Source organism: Sceloporus undulatus, chromosome 3, assembly GCF_019175285.1.
Source record: "Sceloporus undulatus isolate JIND9_A2432 ecotype Alabama chromosome 3, SceUnd_v1.1, whole genome shotgun sequence".
NCBI lineage: Eukaryota > Metazoa > Chordata > Lepidosauria > Squamata > Phrynosomatidae > Sceloporus > Sceloporus undulatus.
The window spans coordinates 240,829,706-240,854,546 of record NC_056524.1 but is presented as its reverse complement, the minus strand read 5'-3'; positions in this window follow the sequence as shown (position 1 = coordinate 240,854,546).

Sequence of the window (24,841 nt, the reverse complement as noted above, 5' to 3'; positions counted from 1 at the left end):
CTGAATCAGGGATGTCCAATTATTATATTGTCTAAAAATTAGTACAGGTTATTGATTTATAATCCAGGTGAATTAATGAACATGTTTCTTTACCTACCCTGGGTGGCCACACATTTGTCAGTCTTGGTGGTAGTGTGTGTGTGTGTGTGTTAAACATTCAGTGGCCAATGCTGGGCCTGGGAACATGGGTTTCTGTTTCTCCATTGCCAGGAAATTGTAGGGCAGCAAGTTGTAGAGAAGACAAGGAGTGCTTGAGACCCACTCACTCAGCCACTTTCCCTCCACAACCACAAACCTTGAGCTGCTTTGATCCCAGCTCTGTGTCTGCATATTCAAACAGGAGGCAGCTGGAAGGGAAAATACAGTAGTCTTTTGATCTATTTTCTAAATTTCGTCTCTAAAGAACTGCCAACACTGTTTGCTTTCTGTTTATGAACCCTAGAAAAGAAAATGAAAATCCTGGTTTTTAAAAAAAGAACTGTGTTGAGTGCCTCAAAATATGAGAGCAACAGATCAGTCCAGGGTGTGGTTTTGTTGTTTTAATAGCTGAATGATTGGCAATCTATAAAGCCAGTCTGGTTTAGAAAAATCTTGCAACAAGTCTGTAAACTACACATCTTGCTAGTTAGAACTGAACAGGTTTTGTTGAGGTGGAAGAAACTTTGTTTTGTTTTATTCTGATGTAATTCATGATACTGAGCCAAATTGCCAGGCATCAGTGTCTTCGCAGAAGCACACAAATCTTTCTGTTTTCTTATCTCTTTCTGAGCAAATGCCGCAGAAGATTCCCTTCCAATTAGATACAGTTCATGTAGCATGAACCTACTCCCACAGGACACCTAGTTGTCCTTGGAGGTGGTTGCCAAGAAATCCTGCCTGGATGCTGCAGTCTTACCATTACACAAGTGTTTCTGCTATGAGAAATCTGCTCTGGTCAAATCTAGTTGATCCTATAAAAAAGCCAACCTCACAAGCAGGCAAATGAGAAATAATGCTTCCGCAACCATCTATATGTTTCTTTAATCACCCTATAGCTATTCTTTCATTTGCACAATTATTGCTGATCCTTGCTGACTCTCCCAGCTTGCTCTACATGAGGAAGATCTGAGAGCAGCAATACAACCCTCTTGATATTACATGCAGGTGAAAAGCACGTGATGCCCTTGTTACCAGGAAACTGGTGGAGGAAAGAAATCACACCTCTGATTGGAATCAGATAATATGCAGCATCTTAACAATTCCTAAAGTCATTCAAGTTCCTGCACTGAGCCCTTGCAGTTAAAGGGAATACAAATGGGGAAATGTAAACACAAATGATATTGTAATCTGTGGCAGCTGGGAACATGTCAGTGAACTGTGAATATACTCTGGATTTCAGTATGAATTATAAAGGCACTATCCAATTTGGGGAATATGGAACTGTTACCAAGACCAGCTGTTTGTAATTAAGAACTATATCAGGAGCTGTTAACATACATGCAATTTATTAGGGGGCCAGACAAGGAAGATATATTTAATATATATGCTGCATGATGTTTGAGCGTAGGACTAGAACTCTGGAGATCAGGGTTCAATTCTCCACTCAGCCATGGAAACTCACTGGGTAAGACACACTCTCAGCCCCAGAAAACCCCATGATACAGTTGCCTTAGGGTCACTATAAGTCGGAAACAACTTGAAGACACACACCACCAACAACAACTATAATATATTTCTCTGAAGTAACACAATGGCATATGTGTATGTGTCTTCAGGTGACCTGTTGACTTATAGTGACCCCATGAATCTCATAGGGTTTTATAAGGCAAGAAAACTCTCATACTCAGAGATAGTTTTGCCATTTCCTTCCTCTAAAATATAACCTACAGCCCCTGGTATTTATTTGTGGTTTCCCATCCAAGTACTAACCAAGACTAACTCTGCTTAGCTTACAAGGTCAGAAAGGCTCTAATGCCTTTATGGTCATATTTTGTTCTTATATGCCTTCAAGTCATTTCTGACTTATGGCGACCCTAAAGCAACCCTATCATAAGGTTTTCTTGGAAAGATTTGTTCAGAGGAGATTTGCCACAGCCCTCCCCTGGCATGTGACTTGCCAAAGGTCACCCAGTGGGTTTCATGGCCAAGCTGGGAGTCAAACTCTGGTCTCCAGAGTCCAGCACTCAAACCACTACACCACATTGGCTCATACATTGTACATGGTACCTGTAATAATTATGTACAATGTTTCAAATATAAACTTTTGAATAAAACGTTATTTAGGATGGCAAAAACTCTGAAAGTCATAAAGCATAGTAATATTATATTGCGTCTGAACTATGCAAATATTACATATCTAATAACTATGGCATCTTTATAAATACCTTATTTTTCCTATCCATCCCAATTTATCTATATTGTGGAGGAGGAGGGGAGAAAGAAAAATCAAAGTCTGCAACCAATATTCTGCTTGATTATTGTTAATCAATACATTAATTCCACCTCCTCAGCTCTCTGCTGTTAAGTCTTCCCAGCAGCACCCAGGTCTCATCTCTGTCCAAATGCTAATTCTGACAGGAGCCAGGCACAGTAGCTGGTGATGGCAGCAGCCCCCTGGCTGTTTCTCTTGAGCCATCCAGCTACTTCCAGGGAAGACCTCTCCATTATTCAGCAGAGCATGGAAAGTTCCTTTTAAGGAGAATAAATGTAACAACATTCTGAAGCCATCCATAACTAAAATGGATCTGTCTCCCACATCATCAGTTCACCACTGCTCAATTATAGATGGCTCAGTCAACATGTCTATATATTCATTCTTCTGGAAAGGAACATTCCATGTCTCCAGCAGAAGACATCATGGTTCCTGTTCAAAGTACACTCTCTGGTATTCACCCTCTATTACACCACTGTTGCTCTTCATGCATTTATCTGTGCCTGAGAAACTTCCTCATCTCAGCATAGCATAAATATTTGCCAGTGCAGTTACACTGTACAATCACTACAGAATCACAGTGTTGAATACCACTGTAGCACAATGTAGGAGAAATTGTGAATGCAGATGTCCAGTGTGCATGACACACTATTTTGCATGCATTTTGGAGCATCTGCAATGGTTCCACATGTCGAACTCTACTGCCACCATCAGCTGGTCATTTCCCTTCTGCATTGTCCAAAAAAGTCACTTTGCATGCTTTGCACAGCTTATACCTGTGTATGCCAGTAACATGATTCTGGAATATATAGCTGATCCCCTCTGACATGATGATTCATGATGAAATAACACTAACCTATTTATAACAATTGACTTGGCAATTCTGCAACTGGATAATTAACATGGTTTTGCTCTGCCTTCACAAAACACTAGATGGCACCCTCTTTTCATCTTTCCCTGCATCCATTAGTTGGATGGGTCTAATTATGATGCCAACACCTGCTACCTCAGCTTCCTGCTCTGCTAGTCTCTTAAAGAATTCAATCCCCAGGGCTGTCAGCTTGACATAGTCAGTGTTGTTTCACTCAAATTCCAAAGGAGAGATGTGAATCCAGAACATATTGCACATGTCCTCTGATTGGATGTTTCCCTGAAGGTTCTGTAACATGATGTAATGGCTTTAGGGACCAAACAGCTGATTTTTATTCAGTTTGCCAGCATCAAAAATAACCTATCTCGGTGGAATCATAGAGCTGAGTAGCTGGGAAAGTCAGCAAAGAAGAACAAGATCAATGAAATGCTTTACTGAAAGATCTCGGGCAAAATCTTTTGGATTTTCCTCTCTAGTTTCTTGCAGCAGCAACATAGGTGTTAATGTTTATCTGCTGAATTCTTTGCATAATATGAGAGAATAAATGAAAGTTGCAATGTCCTTTTAATTTGAAGACACTGCAGCATCCTCTTGATTTCAAAGCAAGGGTGCATTTATTTCCATACATTATGTTTCCAGCCATTTACATCAAGCTGAAATAAAGTATGCCAATGATACAAAAGCAATTCACAGTTTCTGAAAACAGCATGCAAAATGCAATGCATAATCCATCACAAGATGGTGATACATAAATATCAAGAGATTACATATTATTAAACTATGAAATGATTCAACAAAATAAGCAAAAAGCAATTAAACCAATGATACAGCAAGATCATACAATATATATATTTTTTTAAGGTGAATGACTCTGTCATTGACTCATGTCCATATGCAAAAATTAGAAGTAGCATAATTTAAAGAGGCAAACTGTAATTGCTGGCAAATATATAAGCCCTAGGAGCAGCAGTGATCAGATGGTAAGAACAAAAATAATCTACATTGGAGGGAAGTATATTTAAAGGATAGTTGCCAAGAAATTAATGAGTTCTAGAAGTATACACCAGGCCTGAGATGCCTCTTATCTCCACTGATGTAATCGCTGATGGGAGGTAAGAGTAGAGTAGAAGAGTAGAAATGTGTGGTCAGGATGAAAAATTCCACAGACTGCATAGTATTATAGGGTTGGAAGAGATTGTAAGGACACCAAGTTCAAACCCCTGCCATGCAGAAATAGACAGCTAAAGCAGTCCTGAGAAGTGCCCATCTAACCTCTGAATCTGGCTCATAAGCCAGAAGTGATTCTGCTTGCCTGCCTGCCTGCCTGTCTATCTATCTATCTATCTATCTATCTATCTATCTATCTATCTATCTATCTATCTATCTATCTATCCATCTATTATTTTAGTTCTCTTTCTCCCTGTGCAGAACCCAAAGTGGCATAAAACATTTACCAACCTAAAACACTGGAGAAAAAACTAAAACCAAATGAATTATAATATAAAACCAAATAGTAAATTAAAACAATTTTAAAATGTTTAAAACATAACCAAAAAAATGTGGGGGGGGGGGAATAAAGCACTCATTCTATGTATATTTTTAAGGGTTTATTAAACATTAAAACCAAAACATATATTTCAAACAAATCAACAAAACATACGACAATCAAATAAAAAAACACCAAACTTATCATACCATGTGTATCAGCTTTGCATCCATACCTCCCATCCAATATGTTCCCTTATCCCGTCATAAAATACCTTCCCACTCTTTCCCTTCTCTTCTCCCCCTCTCCCTCCCATCCATTCTCTCTACATCCTTCTCTCTACTTCTCACTTCTATTCCTTTTCCTTCCCTTTCTTTAATATTTCCTTTCTTCACATCCTTCCCCTTCTGTCTTTCCATTCCCTTCTCCATCTTCCACTTCCACCTCTATTTATCCATACGCTCACATTCTACACTTTCTCTTACCTTTAATGGGACTTGAGCATACACGGATTTTGTTATACACGGGGGATCTTGGAAGCAAACCCCAGCGTATAACAAGGGTCCACTGTATAACCTATAATTAATCTCATTACTCTAATCTTTTAATTTCCCACATTACCTTTATCCTTAATCTAATTCCTCTCATCAATTTTCTTTAAAACAAACAAACCACAACCTAGTAATATATTTAAAATGAGTATCCAGCTTGTTGCCAGCAATTAGCTTATAGATTGTAAACAGCTTAGAGTGCTGAGTTCACTTTTAAGCGGTATAGAAATGTACATGCTATTGTTATTTCTTCTTTTGTCATCTTTTTTGGTGATGCACAAGAGGTCATCCTAAATAAGAAAAAGAAACCAGAATGGTACCAGGTTGATACAAGTGGGCTCAGTTTTTAGTATCCTACTGAAATCCAAACTAGATGTGACATATGAGACATACATTTGGCACCTGGGGTAACTTCTTTAAAATTTGGTCTAAAACTATGTTGAGGATTGGATTTAACAGCTTTGATAGACCTTTGAAGTCTGGTCTACTAACCAACGTAGATTCACAGTCCACTAACACGGACGCCACCAATAGCCCCTGGAAGGTTTATTAGGGCTGGAAAATCAACGGAGGCACTGGGACCATTATCTTCCAGGGACTGGCTTGCAGTTTGCCTCTTCCTTCCACAATAAAGGAGAACTGTACATATTCTCAAAGCAAGTCATCTACATCCTGTTTCATATTAACTCTTAAGGTAAAAAACAAAACAAAACAGTGCAAAGTAAATCTTCCTGACTTTTTAAAAAATCATCCACTCTCATTACTTGAAGCCACTCCTTACTTTTAAAAGCTCAAGCCTCTCACTTTCAGTTCAAAAAGTGGGCAGTGTTCCACATGCTCATCTTAAATTACATCCAGCCAAATTACAATGAAAAGATTCAAATCTTTGAGTTTCATCATATCTTAGCTTTAAGTATCTTGTTCAGCCCCAGAGGCATTCAAACCCAAAGCTGTGGAAACAATAAATAAAGGCCTGTCACAATCTTTTATCAGATCTCCTACTTTATCAAAGATCAACTGATGTACATGAAAAAAATGAAATGATTTATGGGTATACAAGAGATTCTGGAGGAAATGGCTTGCTCCTGCAAGCCAGGGAACACCCTGTATTTCCCAGATCAGTGTGAAATAATTAGAGGCCCAGGGGAATTAAATATTAATTCCCCAGCACATGGAAGAGATGCCACCCAGGCAGTGGGGCTGTATGCCTGAAATATACTGTGCTGACAAGACTGTGGCTGCTTCCTTCTTTCTAGGTGTAAAGTTAAAAGCAAGTGGAATGTCTCAGTATTTCCTGGGACCTTTTTGGTGAGTACAAGGAGGAATCATGAAAATTGTTTGTTCTTTTTTTTTTTTTTTTTTATTAAAAAGAAAAATTCATTACATATATACAATGTAGTAGGACAAAAATAGTCCTCTTACAATAACCGCATACTTAATCAACTTACGACTTCCTTGATCTTCCTTGATCTTCCATTCTGACCTTAGGTGCTCTTATATATCTGTTTCCTCCTCTTCTTCTTTAACAGCAATTGACATAAATTTTTCCTCTATACCTATATGTACAGTTTCACCCATCTCACTGTGAGATCTACATTTTTCCTCAATTATATATACAGTCTGCGTTCCCATATCTTTCATTATATCTTACTTATCTTAATCATATGTAAATATGTAAATAAGAGAAAAGAAATCGCCTTATATCCAACCTCCTATCTCTTAAATTATTATTACCCCCACTTCTATATTTACATTATGGGATATCTTTTGGTTTACTCCGACCATCTTCTTTTACAGAACAACACTAATAATTTCCACAGTTCTTCATTTGAATTTTCTTCACTTCCTCCATCTTTTAACCACATAGTTAGTGTGTCCATTTCCATGGCCTCTAATGCCTTCAATAGCCATTCATCTATATCTATATCGCCCCACTTTTTCCAGTTCTTTGCCACAATAATCCTAGCTGTTGTTATTAAATATAACAATACTTTTTTATATTTTCTTAATACATTATCTTCAATCATGTTCAACAGTATTATTTCTGGTTCTAATCTTATATGTATTTGATATATCTCTTTAATTATTTCCTGTACCTTTTCCCAAAATTTCTTCACTATAGGGCATGTCCACCACATATGGTAATAAGAGCCGTAATGGCTATTACATCTCCAACATACGTCCGAACTACCTTTTACCATCTTTGCCCATCTTGAGGGAGGGATATGCCATCTATGCATCATTTTTAAAAAGTTTTCTTTTAAGTCAGCACAACACGTAAAACTCAGATCCCTTCCCCACGCCTTCTCCCATCTTTCTAATTGAATATTTCTGTTTACATTTTTCGCCCACTCCACCATACATCCTTTTATCGTTTCTTCTGCACATTCTAATTTTACACACATTTTGTATAATCTTGATATTATCCCTTTGTTCCCCCTTTCCATAATCACATCCATTTCATTTTTCTCTGAGGTTATTCCTTCCTGGCTCCTGTCTTTTTGATATCTTGAATTTAATTGTAGATACTGAAACCAACTTAAATTTATTCCCTGTTTACTTAGCTCTTCTCGGCTTTTAATTCTCAATTCTCCATTCTCTATTTTAAGTATATCATTATATTTGAGCCAGTCCTTACCAATTAACTTTCCTTTATCCATAAAAGCTTCATGGGGAGATGTCCATAGGGGTAATCTACTATATAGCTTATTCTTATATTTCTTCCATATTCTGACTAATGATCTTCGTAAAATGTGGTCATTAAATTGTTTATTCTGTTCTATCTTCCCATACCACATATATGCATGCCAGCCATATCTGTTATTAAAACCCTCCAGACTCAATAGGTCTTCATTTTCTAAATTCATCCATTCTCTCAGCCAATCCAAGCAATTGGCCTCATAGTATATTTTAAAATCTGGCAATGCAAAACCTCCTCTTTCTTTCAAATCAATTAATACCTTCCATTTTATCCTAGGTTTCCGGCCCGCCCATATAAATTTTGTAATGTCTTTCTTCCACTGATTGAAAATTTGATCCTTCAAAATTATAGGGAGGTTTTGAAAGAGGTACATTATTTTGGGTAAGATGTTCATCTTTATTATGGATATTTTTCCCAGTAATGATACGTGTAAATTTTGCCATTTTATTAATTTGGTTTTAATTTCATTCCATGTCTTTTTATAATTATTATCAAATAATTCTGAGGTTTTTTTGGTCAAATATATTCCGAGATATTTTATTTTCTTTTGTATTTCAATTTTTGTTTCCTCTCTTAGTAATTGTTTCCTTATTTCTGTCATGTTTAAAACAAGCATAGATGATTTGTCTCTATTTATCTTCATCCCAGCTAAGGAACCATATTCTTCAATAATTTTTAAAACTCGAGGTAAGAACAAAAAGCAAGAATTATAATTAACGGATCTAGAACTAACAGCGTGAAAATAAATAAGGGCACAAGACAAGGGTGTCCCCTATCTCCATTGCTATTTATACTTTGTTTGGAAATACTATGCAAAAGAATAAGAGAAGACCCACAGATTAGAGGAAATAAGATAAAAGGGAAGGAAACAAAATTATGTGCATATGCGGACGATTTATTGATTACTGTGGAAAATCCAATGAAAATTGTTTGTTCTGGGGTGTGTGTGTGTGTGTGTTTTAATTTACAGAGAAACCCTTGCACTGTAATGGGGAAAAGAGTGATCAATTGCTAGAATGAAGCACAACAGATGACACAGGATACTACTAATAAGAATGATATATTTTTTACAAGATTGTGTCAACACGATTGACAAGAGTAACAGGAGGCAAAAGAGTAAATGAGGAGCTTAAAAACAACTCATAGCAAAGTTATCAGGAAGGGATTCCTCATACAAATTCTTTAGCTTCAGAAGTGTCTTTAGAGTTAAAGCTGGAGGAAAGCATGAACAAAAACAATCTGTTGCTAAATTAATCTGTTTCTAAAAAAAGGTTTAATTGGCAATCATGTTGACTCCTTTACACATTTATAGAAGGAGCTCAGACAACAGTCGTCTACCACTTGTAATCTTCCCATGCTTTCCTACTGCTGCTGTTGTTGTGTATCTTCAAGACCTTTCCAACTTATCGAAGTCCTAATGCAAAGCTATCACAGCATTTTTAAGCAAGATTTCTTCCAAGGGAGTTAGCTAGTGCCCTCCTTTGAGAATGAGAAAGTGGGAGGCCACCTAGTAGGTTTCTAGGGCCAAACAAGAATTCAAACCCTTGCATCTCAGTGTCCTAGTCCAAAATTCACAGAACTACACTATGCTGACTCTCTTCCTACTTCTTCTTTTTTCTCAAGAAAAGAAAATCCAATCTGTTAAGGAGGGAAAGATGAGACAGTTGTACAATGACATTTCATTGGTAGTGTTGGGATCCCTCCATTTGGAACATTCATATTTGTTCATCTCTGAGATTTTGAGAGAGGACCATTCCATCATCATCATCAGAAGCACATTTGTTGGGTTCATGAGGCAGGACCTTCTCAATGGCTGCTCTGAGGCTGTGGGATTCCCTTTCTAGGAAAGTTAGCCCCTTCCACACTGTCAGACAAATACCTTTTGTTCAGTCAGGCAATGGGCAATAGACTAGCTTATAAGAAAGGGAATTTTAATGGGAGAGTGCTGCCCTTTTTACAGATGTGTATTTAAAATTCCTTCCAATTTGGTTGTGTTGTATTTTCAAAATATGTTTAACTGCATTTTAAATAGGTATAACTGAAGGTTATAATGCAATTTATATTAGTAGAGAAAAGAACAAAAGTGAATAAGTAACCTCAAAAGTCAGCATCTAAATATTGAAAGAAGGATTAGTAGCGAGGATGTTGGAATTAATATGATACAATTTAATTTTTTTTAAGTGAAGAAAAAGAAGAGTTGATGTAAGAATGGAATATGAGGGATAGGTATGTAGTTGAAGGTGCATGTATGCTGAGAAAGAAGAGTAGACAAGGTATGGAAGAAGGTAGTTAAAGGCGAAAGGAAAATGAAAGTGGGGAAAGAGAGAAGGGTGAGTGGATGAACAAAAAGGAGATGTTAAAGGGTGGGAGAGACCGAGGAGAAGAAGGAAAGGAGTAGTGTAAGACGGATAAAGGGAAGGATTAATTGGATGAGTGGGGAAAGGAAAGTAGGAAAGGAGAGAAGAATAGTTATGTTTGTTTTTATGTTTAGTAATATGAATAATCTAAGATGATTTTGATTGTCTATCTGAGGTAGTTATGATTTTGTGTTTTCCTTTTTTTATTTTTTTATTTTTTGTTTTTTGTCTTTGTTCATTTTATTGAAATCAATAAATAAAATTACAAAAAAATCTGTTTAACTGCATTTTAATGTCATTACTTATTATCCTTTTATTTCTACCTAAAATTTTAACAATAGCATTTACGTTTCTATACCTCTTCATACTGAACTAAGTATTCTCTAAGCAGTTTACAATGTGCAAGCTAACCTTTTTAACCTTGTATGCCACTTCGAGTCCCAGTTTTGGAAGAAAGATGGGATATACATTAAATAAAGAACACTATAAAGGAGACAAAGAGGCTGCTACTAGGTTTTGCAAGTGACATAGTAGTCTTCTTTCTCTGACGATCATCCATTTTCCCTCTTAACATCTCATTCAGCACAATACATATGCTGAATGATATGATTTCACCCTACTGTATATTACGTCACCCTGTCTCACATTATGAATGGTTAGTGACAAGCTTGTACAATGCAGTTCTGTCATCCCAGCATGAAACTAGGCGTGCTAAGGATGGCATGGGAATGGGAAAGAGACACAAAACAAAGGCAGTTCCTTGTCTCTTATTCTGCTCGGGGGGGGGGGGGGGGGGGGGGGGTATGGAGATGATTGACCAACACTGAAATAACATGAGACCTCAGTGACTATGAATGGTGTAAATGAGGGTTATGACAATGTAAGTATATGTTCCTGCATTGAACAAAGAGGTATCCAATATCACCTTATAGAATGATTCCCCCCCCTCACCTCCACTGCCAGCTATGCAATGGCAGCTAAATAGTGGTGGGCTGCACTTGAATGACCATCCAATGGGCAGGAATGTGGTGAAAAATAGCAGGTGGTAAAAGGTTACATGCTATGTTATCATTTAAGCATGTGCTTTATAGACTATGGCAAAGCATTTTACTGTATAAATCATGAAAAGCTATGGAATGCACTCAAGGACGTGGGGGTGCCACCACATTTGATAGTCCTGATGATAAATTTGTACCAAGATCAAGAGCCCATTGTAAGAACTGGATTCAGAGAAACAGAGTAGTTCCCAATTGGTAAAGTAGTCAAGCAAAGCTGCATACTATCAACCTATTTGTTCAATTTATATGCTGAAAACATCATACAAAAAGCAGAATTAGACTCAGAAGAAGGAGGAGTGAAGATAGCAGGAAGGAACATCAACAACTTAAGGTTCGTGGATGACACAATAATATTGGTGGAAGACATCACAGACTTGGAATGGTTACTAAGAAAGCTCAAAGATTAAAGTGCAAAGGCAGGGTTAATGCTGAATATAAAGAGAAGAAAAATAATGACCACAGAATACATAAATTCAATCTGGACAATGAGGAAATTGAAATACAGTTAGCCCTCCTTATCCACATTTTTTATCAACAGATTCAAGCATCCATGGCTTGAAAATACTTTAACAATATATAAATTCCAGAAAGCAAACCTTGATTTTGCCATTTTATATATTTTCTATGCCATTGTATTGAATGGGACTTGAGCATACACGGATCTGGGTATCCAGAGGAGGTCCTGAAACCAAGCCCCAGCAGATAACAAGGCCCCACTGTAGTCACAGAATTCCTGTATCTAGGATCAAACATTGACCAGAGTGGAGACTGCAGTCAAGAAATAGGAAGAACACTAGGAATGGGTAGGGCTACTATGAAAGAACTAGAAAAGATCCGGAAGAGCAAAGATATAGAAGAGAGCACTAAAGTCAGTATCGTCCAGGCAATAGTATTTCCCATTGTCACGTATGGATGAAAGAGCTGGACAGTGAAGAAAGCAGACATCATTGCATTTGAGATGTGGTGCTGGAGAAGAGTGCTTAGGATACCATGGACAGCTAAAATGTCAAACAAATGGATCTTTGAACAGATCAAGCCAGAACTCTCCTGGAAACCAAGATGATCAAATTGAGGCTGTCATACTTTGGCCACATAATCAGAAGACATGGATCACAAGAAAAAAACAATAATGCTAGGAAAAGTAAAGGAGAGGAGAAGCAGGGGAAGACCGCATGCAAGATGGATGGACTAATCAGGGGAGTCACAAGCATGGGTTTGCAGGGACTGAGCAGAGCAGTGGAAGATACGGAATCTTGGAGGTGTCTCATCCACAAGATTGCCACGAGTCAGGGCCAATTCAAAAGCAGTTAACAATAACATCAAAAACCACAATCCAGTGCCAGACCTTTCTGTGCATAGTTTTGTCTGCTAGTTTCTTAAAGTCAGAAGATCCTGTTAGGGATTTCCCACAGCATGTCTGCTTGTGCCATCAGTTTATCTATTAGATTATGAAAGAATGAAGCGGGGGGGGGGGCACATCTCACATACATTCATGAGATCTGTCACTATTATCTTCAGCATAAGGAGTTCAGTTAGATGTGTCAGATATACTAGAAGAGGTTATTCACAGCTCTCTTTCTAAGCAGAGTTCTTCACTCTAATTTGGGAAACTGACAGGAGATAATGAACTGAGATCAGTCAGAAGATAAAGTGGCAAAAAGAAAGAAGGAGACTGAGTCCATGAGGAATTCAGAGGCAATGCACAGCCTGAAAAAAGGTACTTTTTTTGCATGACAGCTTCCAGCCAGCAAGGCTGGGAGATTCTGAGGTAAGTTATCAATTTTTTTTTAATTAACTTCTTCCAGCTCTGAACACAGTGCACAGGGTTCTTCACTATAATGCACAAAATAATGCATACAGAGTCAGAAGTTGTTCCATCTAGCTCATATTGCATGCACAAAGTGGCAACAACTTTTCAAGATGACTAATAGGAGTCTTGTCAAGCCAACCAAGAGATCAAAGGTAGTCCGCATGGTGTCATCCAGATGCTTTGGACTACAGTTCCTATAATTCTTAGCCATAACCATGGAGGGTGGCACTTATGGGAGCTGAATTCAAAAACATATGGAGACACTAAATGGGTGCTTATTCTGGAAATGACAGAAACTGATCCTAGAACCTTCTGCATACTAAAAATGCACCCTGCTATGGGGCTGTGACCTTTTATACAGGACATACTTCCAAGCTTTCCTGAAGCATAGTTTATTTGTTAGTGTCAGTTGCTTCCCTACATGAGGTTATAAGCTACAGGGATGTAGAACTCTCTTTGATGAAGGAGTCATTTCCCTGAGAATCAAGCCCAGCATGAAAACTACTGCAGAGCACAGAATACTTATTCTTTGGGCCCACAACTTCCAGAACCCCAAAGCCAACAGACCCACTGACCACAGCTTGTAAAAGCAATTTTCCAAGCTGTGAACATTTGTCAGTGCCAACTGTATCAGCTGTTTGCCATGTGCATCCTAGGAAAACATTTCGTGTGATAAAGCCTGCTTGTTGAGGACATGTTTACCTAGCAACTAGTCACATAAAATGGAGCTGAGATTGGAGAGATTATCCTGTCTAATTGCACTTACTCAGGATCAAATTAGACCACCCTTGCACAACTTGGTGCCCTCCACAGATTTGGGACTCCTGTCATATCTGTCCATTGGTTTGGCTGATGGGCATTGTGGAAGAGAGTTGCCAAAAGTAGGTGGACATCACCAAGCAGGTGAAGCTTGAACAAGATGATGCTTTAAAGACCAAGCTAGTAGCTTTGTTTAGCTAACATTTTACATGGTCTCATATTTTTAGGAAGTTTTCTTGTCAGGGATGATGGGAGTTGTAGCTCTTCACCTCTGGCTTGAACTCACAACCTGGTTGTGCACCGCGCTGACCAGTTTTGGCCAGTGGTTATAGCTTAGCAAAAGTTACAGAGAACAGGCTGAAGACCCTGACAAATTCTCCCAGCCTTCTCACTCTTGCTTCCACAGAAGTCTTCACCCTTCTTCAGGATCCAGCTGGTTCTTGTAGCTTCACCCAAGACACCAGACGACTCAGTAGTCTTATATAAAAGATCTACTTTATTCTACTATATACAGCTCCAAAACTATCCAACACAACAATACTCTACTCCTCACTATCCACTACTACAATCCACTCTACAACCCACAAAATACATTGGGATGCATAGTCATTATTATAGTCAATGCATGGTACCACCCACTGTTGTCTGTTTCCACCCAGTAGGTGTGTACATCATTCTCATTGGTTCTCTTGGTTCATCCTACAATTAATGGTTTCATCATCTCAGCCTTGACCACTTAACAATTGTCAGGTGTGTCCAATTATCCACTTTACATTTCTTGTCCTTGGCATTCTGGACTTGTTAATTGTATTACCATTTACACCTGTGTGGTTCTCAATTGGCTTCTGCTGAGTCATCCTGACTCTCACATACATGTTTTATTTCATTTACTGTATAACCCATGTTGCTTTTTCCTTAACAGTTTTCACTGAACACTTCTTGACATGTTCTAAGTTGAAAAAAATGACAATATTTATGCTGCTTTGTTTGTTACATTATTCTTCATTTATACACATATTAGGGTGTTCCTCACCCTGAAAAACTGTCTGAAGGCAAGGGGACCAAATATCTAATGCATCTATAAATAAAATAAAAAGGATAACATTTTTGTGAATTGCATATTTCTTTGATTGGACATCAGGATGTTAAGTGGCATCATTTTAGTCTAAGTGTCAAACAGATTGCTTCTGGGAGAATGGAACATTATAATTTGCCAACAGAGGGACAGATGAAGAAGACATGTGAGCTATCAAAAGAAGGAATGTGATTCAGGCAGATATATACCGTTGTTTTCTAAAGAATGTGCTATGTTAAAAGAATGCTATGTTATTGACTTATGCTTTCTTTTTAAATTTTGATGAGCTTGGTATCTTTTGCTATTGTCTTGTGTTTTGGATTGATAGTCATAGTGATATATCACTGGCAGACAAACCAACATAGCAAGAATGTGTGCATTATACCAACAGCTATTTATTTCAGATTTTCTGCTTGAGCACTTAGGCCTGTTACAGACAGCCAAAATAAAACTGCTTCGAGTCACAGTGGAGGTATGGTGTTTCAATGATGCATGCATCCTAAGAGTCCAGAAGTCGCACCAAAGCCACGCTCCAGTCCTTAGAGCTGGAGCATGGCTTTGATGCAACTTCTGGACTCTTAGGACGCATGCATAACTGAAACACCATACCTCCACTGTGACTCGAAGCAGCTTTATTTTGGCTGTCTGTAACAGGCCTTTGACTTTTATGTTAGCAAAGTTCAACATATTGCAAAGAAATCTCAATCATGTTTAGAGATATGTTGACGGTAAAAAGTACACGTGACATTTGAAATTTGTATCTGGTAGCATTTTCACACTGCACAATTACAATAATTTTAACTGCCATCGCTGGATCCTACAAAATCCTGAGATTTATAGTTGAGTGAAGCACCTAGGATTTTCTTGTGCACTTCCCTGAACAAGACTGCTAGAAATCTCTGACAGAGAATTCTAAATACTTCTTCAACCTGCAAATCCCAGGATTCCATAGGACAGAGCCAAAGCAGTTAAAGTGTTATCAAAGTGCTGAAATTGTATAGTATGAATATATCCTGGATCTCCTGAAATCGTTCCCTTTTATGAAAAGGAGGAAGGATATGGATCAAGGCCACAGTACCTGGGGATGGGAGTTAACAATTTTTCATATACTGTTTCTCCTGACTTAAGACTTTATTACACCACCCCTGTTTTCGCTGTGATCACTTTATTGAAAGAAAGTATTGGTGTGATTTTGTTGTTAGTGAAGTGGGTGGGGGAGAAGGTGTTGATGCTATGTGATGTTATGTGATGTTGTCTATCAGTATGTGATGTGAATATGTGTTTTTATAATTTATTTAAAAATATACATAAAGGTTTTTTTTTTAAAAAAAAAAATCTCATCCCAGCCCACAGGAAATCAGAAAGGGAGGGAGGGAGCAGGGTAGACCCCTTTCGTGGATTCCTTCTTTCATGCATAGCCAACAGCTCATTTTCTACTTGGCCCAAAGCGACCCACCTGGCCCAGAGGGGCTTAGCTATACCCTCCAGCTATCCTGATTGGGCAGGCCAGTACCAATTAATCCTATGCCATTCCACTTTTGCAGCTGCTTTTAAAATGTCTGTTTTACTCTCTTCCTCCCACTTTCCCCTTTTGTCCTCAGCTGACATCAGATGCTGCACACTGAGTTCAAAGTGCAAATGTTGTTCACCCTCAATTAACTCAGCAGACGGGATAGAAGAGGAGGGGTGAAATCTTTCCCTTCCCAGTAGGCTCAGGCAAATGCAAACTGCTACAGTCTTTCCTAGCTTGTGTGCTGTTCCTCATTAATAACTTCTGTCATCATGCCTGCATGCTAATGTTGCTTGGCCACACATGTCCTGGGTTTCCTCTGGGAAATGTTGCATTGTATGTTATCCAGTTGGTGAGTCCACAGACCCATCTGCACTGTGTTGTGCAGATCTGCTGCTGCTGCTGCTGCTGAATATCTGGATTCTGGAGTGGGGAGCCTGTCGAAAAGTTCTTCCCCCTGCCCAGGATCTGGACGCACTCTCAGTAGTGCTGTAATAGTTCAGCACAAAAAGAGGGAAGCTTTTGTAGAGAGAATTCAAAAAAAGAGTTCTCTTATGATGCAGAACAGAAGCCAGGTCACTCTTCCATTACAAGACTTGTACTGTACTATTGCTACTTGTGACAAAAAGAACCTCCTAAGAATCCTCACTGATGTAACAGTGAAATTACTCTTGACTAGTACTAGTACTTGTTATCTTCTCAACTACAGGCTAGCAGCTAGCTCAAAAGGTTCAGTAACAGAACCTGGTACAGTTCTTCCCAGACTATATCACATTTTCCACAGCATCAGGCAAGATGTCAGAGTGATGCGGTTGTTTGTGCATTGGCCTAGGAATCTGGGAGACCAGGTTTGGAATACCTCACTTGGATCCCTAAGCTGGCCAAGAGGGAGAGTAAGGGCACGTGAGTGTGTGTATATATGTATGTTGAAAGCACGAGTGAGAGGTGGGGAAGCAAGCCACAAACAGAGGTAGTAGGAGGGATTTTGCGAGTAGAGTCACTAGAGTTGATGTCATCCCAAATTCATGGTGTAACCTGGTGTGGTCCTCATCCTCTGCACCCTCCTAATGACACCACTGGCATTACTTCAGGGCTCTGAAAGCCATCCATTCTTGCTTTGGGTTCTCAATAAGGTAATCAACAAAGTACCCCATTAAAACGAAATTAAGGGAACATGAAGGCTTTTTAATGTATATTGACAGTAATATGACACTGAAGTTATGAGCCTTTAAGTTTATATACCTATAAAGAAAGAATTCTATATCAATCCACATGCATGTAGAAGATGTGAAATATATCCTCTTCTGTTAATTTCAGAAGTATTGTTTGAACCATGAGAACCGGTGTGGTATAGTGGTTTTAGTCTTGGACTAGGATTCTGGGAGACCAGAGTTCAAATTCCCTATCAGCCATGGAAACCCACTGGGTAATCTTGGGCAACTCACACTCTCCCAACCTCAGAGGAAGACATTGGAAGCCTTCTCTGACCTAACTGCGACAAGAAAACTCCCTGATAGGGTCACCTTAGGGTCACCATTAGCCATAAAAAATGTGAAGGCACACAGCAACCACAAACGTGAAGTAAGTCTTCATGGAACTATGAAATACTGTACACTGGGTGACCTTGGGCCAGTCACATTTTCTTAGCATGCCCTACTTCACAGAGATGCTATGGTTGGAGATAAAATGTGGTGGAGGATAGACATGTATGCCATCTTCAGCTCACTGAAAGAAAGACCCTTTCACACTACAGGGTTTTTTTTTTTTAATTTTCATATAAACATACAAGCAATGACTCAGGATGAAAAACATGTGTACATAACACAACATACCTTTACATAAACATTAACACACAGTTTTAACCATTTTATAATTGCTATAGCAATATCTTATGGAAACCTTGGATTTGCAGTTGGTTTTTGTTAACTGTGGTCAAGTTGGCTTTGACTTATGGTGACTCTATGAATGAGAGACCTCCAGGTCACCCTATCATCAACAGTCCTGCTCACGTCATGCAGACTCAGGTCTGTGGCTTTCTTCATTGGGTCTATCCATCTGTCATAGAGACTTTAACTTTTCCTACTGCCTTCTACCTTACCAAGCATTATTGTCTTTTCTAGTGAGTATGTCTTCTCATGATAAACAACTAAAGCACCCTGAAAGATGACCATCCAACCTCTATTTAAAGACCTCCAAAATGGAAGGTCCACCACCCTCCCAGGTAGTCTATTCATAGCCAGTGCTTCATTTCCATCTTAGAGAGGGCTGTTTATAATTCTGGGCCAGAGACCACAAGTGCATCACCAAACTCAACCTCCAGGACTGCACTGAATGTTGCCATGGGCGTTAAAATGGACTATTACTATTCCCCCCATAAATGTCCTTAATAAGACAATAAATAAATAAGAAGCTGCTTTGTTTTGCAACACACCTCCTTTCTGCAACACAATAGGAAGCCACTTTGCTTTATGCGAAATGATTTTTCATAATACTATTGTTCCAAAGTGTAAAATAAACCAGGCTATTCTTCATTGTACCTCTTGGCAAAAACAAAGCAAAGCAAAACAAACAGCAATTGATTTATTCCCTCTGCCCTAAGCCTTTTGACTGACGCTGAGCAAATGTTTCATGATTTCAAGCAATTAGAACCATGGCTGTGAGAAAGATACACCCACATGAATTTAATTTTTTTTACACTTACACATCATTGTTCAAGGTCTTCCAGAGAAAAGTAAGTACCTTTCTCCTGGAGTCACTTTTTGTCAGCTGAATTACATTGGTTGGAGACCAGCAGGGGCAGTGACACCACACATGTCTGGATAGTGAAGAGGAGAAATGCTTGCTGAAATCGCCACACATCTGAAACCCTGCAATTGGAACCTTTTGGAATCTGCCCTTAGTCATCCCAGCTGATGGAAATATTCAACTGGTGTGAGGGGGACAGTCATATTTCCCATGCAGTCATGTTTCCTAAAAATGAAATGCCACACCAGGCACCAGTATGTGGCACGTGCACAGGAATAAATATCTGAGAGGTTTGAGGGTGATCTGGTGCCCTCATTGGTCATTTAGAAATATGGCAGCACAACCTCTGTTGGACCATTCCTCTATAAGCCTTTTAAAGAAATCTGCAAATACTCAGCTCCATGGTTACATGCTATGCTTTCTGAAGAAGCCTCCTGATTTTCCACTTCTTCAGTTATTGTCCTGCAGCCTTTCAGGATACACACATCTTCTAAATAAAGACCAGTTGTCATCAGACGACAGAGTCAGGTGTTCAGTAATGTACCAGAATAAGGCAGTGTGGAATTCTATCATGATGGGCTGCCACTTCAAACTTGTATTGTGTTACAGCCAAAAGAACAGTTGAAATCATAACCTATCTCCAATTATAAATTGACCCACAATAGAAAGGAAAGCAAGAGGCAATGCGTATAAGAGGTGTCTAGCTATCTCAAATGTTTATGTTTATTGACAAGTTGGAGCATGTCCAGAAAAAGGAGGCCAAAATGATCAGAGATCTGGAAACCAAGCCTTATGAGGAGCTTTGTGTTTTAGTTTAGAGAAAAGGAATGAGAGGTGACATGACAGCTATCTTTTAATAGAGTTGGCCCTCCATATTGATGGATTCTTTATCAACAGACATCCACGTCTTGAAAATATTCAAAAAATATATAAATTCCCAAAAGCATGACTTGATTTTAGATAGGGGACACCATTTTAATATCCACTGTATTTCATGGGATGTGAACACCCATAGATTTTGGTATCCACAGGAAATCATAGAACCAGACCTCAGCAGATAACAACCCTCTGCTGTGTGTTAAGGGATGTAATATTGAACATGGAACAAACTTGTTTTCTGCTGCCCCAGGGACTAGAACACAAGCTAATAGATTCAAATTGCAGTTTAGTTCTCCTTAATATACTTAAGAGCCTATGATTCTATGACTCTATGTCGTGCAATAACTCCTCATAGCACTCAAGATTTTCCTTGTATGAAGCAAAAGGCTGGAGGAGATTTGCAAGAAGTTTGCAAAGGATTTTTTGTTAATATTTAGTACTTTTTAATATAACAGATCCAGTGCTATCTTTCCTGGATCTAACATGCAAAGATGAGTGAATTTATCTGATATCTTTCCATTATTTTTCTGTCACCTGGTAACTCTCGTTTCACTCTGCCATTAAGCAAAATGAAACTCTCCAACATTAATTCTGAAATCTGCCCTAGCGCTTTCCTTGCTTCTTTTAGAACACTGAAAGCAAAAAGAAATACGTTATTGCAAGCACATTAGCATTTTAGTTGTAAGTTCCATGCTGATATGCTGGAACACTCTCACATATCCATTGTTGTCTCTTCAACATTGAAAGTCAAGCTAGGCAAAAGTAAAAAGAACACATCTCCTTTTTTTCCTTCAAAGTTCTGGAAATTAGAAGCTGGGAAGTTCACCAGTGTTGCTCTAGGAAAAATAACACAAGACTTTTTGGAACTCCCAGTCCAGAGAGAAATTGGAACAGGGGATGGGTAGTTCAGAATTTATTAGAATCTCTGTTGAAATATTCCTAGTGTTTACTTTGGGAAGGGTTGAGACAAATATTGAACTTTGGAAAACTTATTGCAGATGCTATAAACTTATGCTTTCCTCCTTAGGTGAGGGACTTTGTATTTTCAAAGAGAAAGATTAACTATATTGTCACTGAAAACTGACATAGGAAACAACCTGGAGTTGTCAAGGCAGCTATAAGAATGACTTTTGAGATTTCTGAAGTGCAACTATATAAACCATAATGATTACATACACCTTAAAGCTGCTTTGTTTAAACATTTTCCTACACAGGAAAAAAAATATGTTGAAGGCGCCCTTGGTCCAATTACATGCTTAAGCAGGTAATAAGGGTTAAGGTCTTCTTCATATACATCTCAGTATAGACAATTTGCTTTTCATGAAACAATCTTTAGGGTTGCAGTCCCTGATGAGACACGGATACAACATTCATAAGAACAAAATATTCTAAGGCTGTTCTGTTCTGCCTTTCTTCAAGCTGGCTTGTCATTCAGTTAAAATTATATAACATAAAAGCTACACAGGTTTACACACTACCTATAAACATATAAAAAATTTTAATCCAGAGCTGGGAAAGCTACTTTAAAAAAATTGTCACAGATAGTAATTTAAATGCAACATTATCCCTACGATGGAAAGAAGCATGACTTGATAGTCATGACTATTGTAAATCCTGTTGATTTCAGTGGTTACTACAGGTATGGTTATTACTGGATTTAGCCCAAGTGCTGTATCTTGCAGCCCTCCAAATGTTTTTGGATTGCATCTCCCAGCAGCTGAGGTCATCATAGCCAATGATAAGAGACGCTGGAGTTGACTTCCAGACATATCTGGAGGGTCAAATGATTCCTGCCCCTGATTTAGCCTGTAATCCAAGGCTCCCCATTACCATGATAACTCACACTCTCCAACTGCCCAATTTAGTAGGGACAGTGTGAATTATTCCTCTATCATCCCATTTTTTCTGCCTTTAAAATGTCCCAGTTTCTTTCTTCTTCTCCCATTTGTCCCCTTTGTCCTCAGCTTGTGTTGTGTGTTCTCTGTAGCCAACCCCAGTTAGCAATCTGGCTTCAGTTCTTTGGACCAACAGAAGTTTCCAAACACTCTTCAAAGACAGTCCCATGTAGGGAGCATTACAATAATCCAACTGGGATGTAATTAAGGATATAATTAAGGTAAATAAGTCACTGTGGCCAGATCTGACTTCTAAAGGAATGGGCACAGCTGGCACACAAGCTTTGACTGTGCAATTAACTGTGCACCAAAACCTAAGCTACCAGGCTCAGGGTGTGATACAGGAAAACACACAAACAGTGAACCTGCATCTTAAGTGGGAATGTAACTCCATGTAGCACAGGCTGAATCAGTATTCCCCAATCTGTCTTTCAGCTGACTAGAAGCAATTCTGTCTTGTCTGGATTAAGTTTCAATTTGTTCAATCTCATGCAGTCCATTACTGATGACAGGCACTGGTTTAGTACCAAACAGCTTCCTTGGCTTGTAGTGAAAAAGAGTAATGAGTTTGGTGTCATCTGCATGCTGATGAAACCAAACCCCAAAACACTGGACACTTCTCCCAGTGCTTTCATGTATATGTTAAATAGAATGAGACAAAACCAAATGCTGAGGCACCCTACAGGCCAATAGCCAGGGGCCAAGCAGAAGTCCCTCAGCACCACCTGCTGGTCTCACTCCTCTAAGAAGAAGTAAATCCATTGTAAAACACTACCCCAACTCCCATCCCAGAAAGACAATTCAGAATGGTCCCATGGTCAATAGTACTGAAATCAGCTGAAAGGTCCAGCAGAACCAACAATACATTTTTTAAAGGAGTAAGGTAGAACAATCATGGACAGATCATTATCTGGTCAGGTTTAGACTTACTGGGACTCAGAACCTCTGCAGGGGTAGGGGACCGATTAGGATGGTCCGCCCCAGAAGGCTGATGGATCCAGATGGATTCCTGAGGGCTCTTGGGGAGTTTCCTGTCACCTTGGCAGGTGATTCTGTTGAAGCCCTAGTCAGCCTTTGGAATGGGGAAATGGCCAGAGTGGTGGACACAATCGCTCCTGAGCGTCCCCTCTCACGGAGTGGAGCCAAACCAGCCCCCTGGTTCTCTAGGGATTTGATGTTGATGAAGCGAATGAGAAGGAGACTAGAGCGACTTTGGCGAAAGACTTGGAGTGAATCTGATCGAATACAGGCTAGATCCTATTTGAAAGCCTACCCTTTGGCAATGCGGGCAGCAAAGAAATTATTTTTTGCTACCAGCATTGCATCTTCAAGGAGCCGGTCAGCAGAGCTGTTCCGAGTGGTCAAGGGTCTTTTACACACTCACCCTCAACTAGAAAATGCAGACCACTCAAAGACTCGCTGTGAAGAATTTGCTCAGCATTTTGCAGATAAAATCACACAGATTCAGTCCAAATTGGATGGTACAATTAATACAATGTCAGTGGATGTTACCTTGGCTCCTACCAGTCCAGTGTTAATGGATACTTTTCAACTTGTGCAGCCTGATGATGTGGACAGAATCCTTGGAAAGATAAGAGCCACCACATGTGTCTTGGACCCTTGTCCTTCTTGGCTTATTAAACAGGCCAGAGGGGGACTGACTGAGTGGGTAAAGGAAGTAATCAATGCCTCCCTACAACAAGGCAGAATTCCATCCTGCCTAAAGGAGGCTGTTGTGAAGCCTCTGTTTAAAAAGTCATCATTGGATCCCACAATAATGAATAACTACCGGCCAGTGTCTAACTTACCATTTCTGGGCAAGGTTCTGGAACATGTGGTGGCTTCCCAACTCCAGGGGTTTCTGGATGAAACGGATTATCTAGATCCATTTCAATCTGGTTTCAGACCTGGCTATGGAACAGAGACAGCCTTGATCGCCTTGGTGGATGACCTACGCAGGGAACTGGACAGAGGGAGTGTGTCCCTGTTGATTCTTCTGGACCTCACAGCAGCTTTTGATACCATCAATCATGGTATCCTTCTAGACCACCTCTCTGGGATGGGGCTTGGAGGTACTGTTCTACAGTGGCTCCATTCCTTCCTGGAGGGGCGAACTCAGAAGGTGGTACTGGGGGACTCCTGTTCGACCCCTTGGCCATTGACCTGTGGGGTCCCTCAAGGTTCTGTGTTGTCCCCTATGCTGTTTAAAATATACATAAAACCGCTGGGAGAGGTTGTCCGGAATTTTGGGGTGCGATGTCATCAATATGCAGATGACACTCAACTCTACTACTCCTTCCCACCTCAATCCAAGGAGGCAGTCCTGGTTCTAAACCAGTGCCTGTCTTCAGTAATGGACTGGATGAGAGGAAACAAGTTGAAACTTAATCCAGACAAAACAGAGGTGCTCCTGGTCAGTCGGAAGGCAGATCAGGGAATAGGGATCCAGCCTGTGTTAGATGGGATCACACTCCTCCTGAAGATGCAACTTTGCAGTTTGGGGGTACTTCTGGACTCAGCTTTAAACTTGGAGGCCCAGGTCTCTGCTGTGACCAGGAGTGCTTTCGCACATTTAAAACTTGTGCGCCAACTGCGCCCGTTCCTTGAGAAGCCAGATCTGGCCACGGTGGTACATGCCTTGGTTACATCCCGTTTGGACTACTGTAATGGGCTCTACATAGGACTGCCTTTGAAAAGTGTTCGGAAAATTCAACTGGTTCAAAGAGCTGCTGCC